Source organism: Lactuca saligna, chromosome 5, assembly GCF_052625555.1.
Source record: "Lactuca saligna cultivar CGN05327 chromosome 5, ASM5262555v1, whole genome shotgun sequence".
Taxonomy (NCBI): domain Eukaryota; kingdom Viridiplantae; phylum Streptophyta; class Magnoliopsida; order Asterales; family Asteraceae; genus Lactuca; species Lactuca saligna.
The window spans coordinates 135,622,226-135,627,433 of record NC_136421.1 but is presented as its reverse complement, the minus strand read 5'-3'; positions in this window follow the sequence as shown (position 1 = coordinate 135,627,433).

The window sequence follows — 5,208 nt, the reverse complement described above, 5'->3', positions numbered from 1 at the left end:
AGTGTATGCATCACGACTGTGCATAATAAAGACCTTATAGCCTGAGAATGTTGATTCGGCCTTTGGGTAGGATTGGATATTCGAAAGTCTATTGGGTCCAGCGTTATGTGTAACTAGCACGCACTAGCGCTGCATGGGATGATGGAAGTTTCATGGATGTGTGAGTCATGATAAGTGGTGAGACTAGTTGCGAGATATTTGGTATTCCCCTAGAAATAAGGGTTAAGCACATTTCCTATGTTGATGAGATTGTTAGGGCGTTGTGGTGATACTTGAGACAAATATGGGTAGGTGTGGAAGGTATTATGGGCCCGTACTACTGAAAACACAGGACACATACGCGTACCAAGGAAATCCCAACCCCTAGGGTTTTTGGGTTTTGGTCTCCCGACATTATGTTATTTATCTAATGACTTATATATATATATATATATATATATATATATATATATATATATATATATATATATATATATATATATATTTCAGTATGGTGGTGACGAGACGTGTTGCTTCGGGATCGGGGTCGGGAGACAGAGGGTTGGAGGTGCCGGTAGCACCTGAGCTCATGGTTCAGATAGGGACCGAGGAGTTGGATGCCAGGATCCGGGAGATCATGCATGACGAGATTGTTGCTGCATTCCGAGCACAACTACCAGAGATGTTTGGGTCGATTAAGACCACAATGGTTGAGTACTTTGATGAGCGATATGCAGCTCTAGTAGAGACAGTTGCTGTTGTAACTGTGGCAGGGATTGGAGGAGGAGTCGGCAGGGCTTTCCAGTACCGGGACATCGATAATACGAAGCCCCCGACGTTTGATGGTACACAGGATGCGATTAGGAGTGTATTGAAGTCATTTTTGGGATTTGAGTGTATCATGAAGTTATGTCTTCAGATTTAGGCACTCATGAGCTTATGAGGCTTAAAGTTTCCAGCTTTATCAAGCCTTGGCCCTTCCCCCATGCCCTAGATCTCTTATATAGCTTAGTTTTTGTGTTTCTAGCTTCATGACACCATGCATGAACGTAAAGTTGGCAACTTTACATGGTAACATAGTCCTACGGGACCAGATCTATGGTTTGGAAGCATTGAACTCGATTGGAAGTGACTGAATGGATTTAGACTAAGGGGGACTTGACGAGTTGTTCATCCAACTCGGCGATTTGGGTCGTGATCCCCCAACCTTTCTGTTATTGAGCAAACTCGTCGAGTCTAGGAGATGACTCAGCGAGTTGACCATGGTTTTTAGGTTTGAAGATTGAAGAACTCGACAAGTTCAAGGAGAAACTTCGCGAGTTGTGAGTGAAATGTCCCAACTTTGTTATGAGGAGGAACTCGTTGAGTTCATGAAAGAACTCCACGAGTTGGATCGAGATTTCTAGGGTTTTATGGATCATTGAACTCGACGAGTTGATGGACCAACTCAGCGAGTTGAGTCAACCAGGATGTTGACTTTGACTTTGACCTTGACCAAAGTTAACCCTTAAAGGGGTTATAAGTGTGAAAAGGGTAATTAAAGGTGTAATGCCCCGATTCTCAAGTATTGCTTAAATAAGATTTATTGGGTTAAGCTCTACTCAACGAGTTGGTTGACTTACTCGTCGAGTAGAAGCTGGTTGAGATCGGGGTTTGCACCTCTATTTAAAGGAGCCTTAGCCTCCTTTGGCCTCTTTACAGTCTTTGAGAGCCCCTTAAAACCCTAATTCATGTGTGTGTGCCTTGGTGTGGTGTTTGAAGCTTGGAAAAGAGAATCTTGGAGGAAGAAAGCTAAGAGTGCAAAGGAAATTGAAGCAAGGAAGGAGTGGGAAGCAGGATTTACCTCAGCTAGCATCCTTTGGAGGTATCAAAGTGTCATCCTTACTTCCTTTTCCCTTTTTGTTGAGTTGCTAGGGATTTTATGGATTTTCAAGTTGGTATAATGAGTTATTGGCTAGATCTGAAGTTGTAACTTCAGATCTGGACCCTCCTTGGATTCTAGAAACATAAAGTCACAGTCTTGGTTGTGATTAAGGTCCTTCTTGAGCATGAAGTTCCATTAAGAACTTAAATAGGCATTTAGAACCTTTATAGCCATGCATGCACGTAAAGTCTGCAACTTTACGAGATAAGCATGCCCTAGAAGCTTGGATCTATGAGTTAGAGCCGTTGCATGGCTCAAAAATATGTCTGTATGGAAAAAAAAAAGACTGAATGGACTCGGCGAGTTGCAAAGTGACTCGGCGAGTCACATGAAGATGGACATGAACTCGATGAGTTGGATGTACAACTCGGCGAGTCCGATGAAGATTGTCATAAACTCGACGAGTTGAAGAACAACTCAGCAAGTCGGATGAGTTTACTCTTGGATATGTATGAGTGTGCTTCCGTTGAGTTGCAAGGAGGGAACTCGATGGGTGGTCTTACAGTTTGATCGAGAATTAAAGGAACTCGACGAGTCACTCCGATGACTCGGGGAGATGGAATGTACTTCAGGGAACTCGGTGAGTAGCCAAGGGTACTCGGCGAGTTAAGGTCAACATGGATTGTTGACCTTGACTGAGGACTTTGACTTTGACCAGGGATTGACTAGTGGGTTGTGGAGTACCTTATAAGGTTAAGGACTTATGAGTATGTTTTACTATGATGATAGGTGGTGGAGCCTATGTCAAGTGATCCGAGAGTTGGAGTTTACCTTTCGTGTCGACATCTGCGAGGTGAGTCATCCTCACTATATCGATAGGGTCTACGGCACCAAGGTCGGCCCTTTAGTTGTTATTGTTATGGTATGCTACATGTGGTTATGATCTGTTAGATCGGAATCGGAGTAGACAGTATGTTATGCTCCTATGATCCGTAAGGGTTGGTATGTTAGTGACCTGCTAGGTCGGTACTCTAATTAAAGGAGTATTCTTTGATTGATGATCAGTGTGACAGATATGGTTGATGTTTGTATATGCAAGTATATGATACAATGTGCACATGGTTATTTGCTTGTGGTTGGGTTGAGGTGGTCCTGCTTTGTGCTGAAGGCCAATATAATCTATGAGCGGTCCGGGGAGACTATAGGCCCACGTGGCAGACCAGTCATGTCGAAGGCTCGAGATAGATTCAGATAGACTGTAGGCCCGGTAGGGCCGTCCAATCAAGCCGATGGCTCGGTATGCATGTTGATTGATTGATTGATTATTACTGATATGGTATTGTCAATGTGGTATTGGTATTTTTGGGGTAGCTCACTAAGCCCCCGGGCTTACATTTTTCAGTTTACTGTTTCAGGTACTTCAGGAGATCATGGAAAGGCGAAGGCGTGACCGTACCGCTCCTTATCCTTATGTTATCATTTTTGGGACACTCCGATGGAAAATGCTTTGAAAACATTTTGTAAACAATGTTATTTGGTTTTTATTTATGATTGAAAAAGTTTAAATTTGGTGTAAAATTTATGGATGTTACAAAAGGAAATGATTATGTGTAGGATTTTAAGAGGGGTTGATTTCAAAGCAGGAGCCTTTACAGCTATTTCCCAGTTATCGAGGTGAGTTACCTTCCGGTAGAAGTGGGTCAAATGTACCAATGTCAGCCCACTAGTAGCTGATTATAGCTGAGATGATTGTCTTTGTGATAATTGTCTGGTATACCACTATCTGTTATGCTTTATGTGCTAGTATGCTATGATATTATGTGATAGTGGTAGGAATGGTAGGTTAGACCCCGTAGTCGGTTGAGATGAACCGGAGGGTAGGTTGGACACCCAGATATGTCTGACAATATGCTATGCTATGTTATGTGGTAGTGGTATGGGTGAAATATTCCCCGTAACCGGTTAAAATAAACTGGAGGATAGGTTGGGCTCCTAGATATGCCTGGCAGGGTAAGTCGAGCTCCCAGATGTGCTTGGCAAGGGTAGGTCGGGCACCCCAGTATGCCTGACAAGGGTAGGTTGAGCACCCAGATATGCTCATCATGGTAGTCCAATCACCTAGCTATGCATGTAAGTATGGTTATTGTATGGTATGTGGTATGATGGGGGAACTCACTAAGCTTTGTGCTTACGGTTTTCAGTTATGGTTTCAGGTACTTCTTCTTCAAAGGGAAAGGAGCCGACATAACTGCCACACATCACACCACTATTTTCCGCACCATGATGTTCTTGGGATTTGTACTCTAACATTATTATGGCTTGTTTTAAGACATATGACTTATGGGTTTTTATGATATAAGATAACTTAATGATATTTTCAATAATCTGTCTTATGAATTATTAACCTAAAAATGAAATTTTTGGTCTTGGATTTTTGTATGTTACACATCCATTTGGTGAATCATAAGATTACATATAGCTTCAAGAGCTAATCATAATCTAATAGTAGAAATTCTAGCAACAGGAGCATATGTATCAAAGAAATCAATGCCTTTCTTTTATCTAAAGCTTTAGATAACCAATCTAGCTTTATACTTATTAATTGTGCCATCCACCTTCATTTTTTTGAGGGTCCATTTACATCTTAATGCCTTGCAATCAAGAGGTAAATCAGACAATACCCAAGTATTGTTATGCATGATAGAATCAATCTCATCCTAAATTGCCTCTTTCCAGAAATGAACATCTCTAGAAGCCATAGCTTCACTGAAGTTGTTGGATCCTCCTCAATATTAAAATAGAATTGATGTTGAGACATAGTCTCATCCCTTGTTCCTTCAACTAAATATAGTTGAAAATCATATCCAAAAGATTTAGCTTTTCTAGCTCTAGTACTCTTTCTAAGTTCAGGCATAGAACTTGTACCACCGGAATCATCTTCAACTTGAGTTGTATTGCAACACTCGGTTTTGAAAGTGCTTTGTTACTCGGAGCTATGGCCCAATCATCATTTTTCATGGGGATTAAGGCTTCAGGAAATGAAGGATTTAGACCGTTTCAGATGTAGGTGCCATGGTTTAAGTGAACCATGTGTTCGATTATGTCTTCAGAAGCCAATGGTAAGACTGTAAACCGATATCTTGGTCTTTTATGGATTTTGGGTTCTTTTTCAGGAAGTTTTTAGGAAAGGGTGAGTTGTTAGAAGAGTAGGGCTTCTCGTCACCTTTCCGTGGATGTAAAGTTCGTCGAAAACGGACTTAGAACGAAGGAGTTATGGCCGAAAGAAATTCTAGGGTTTTGAGAGTTATCGGGTATGCGGGGTGTACTAGTTGTGTACGTGGGTCATCCAGGGTGAGAAGATCGCG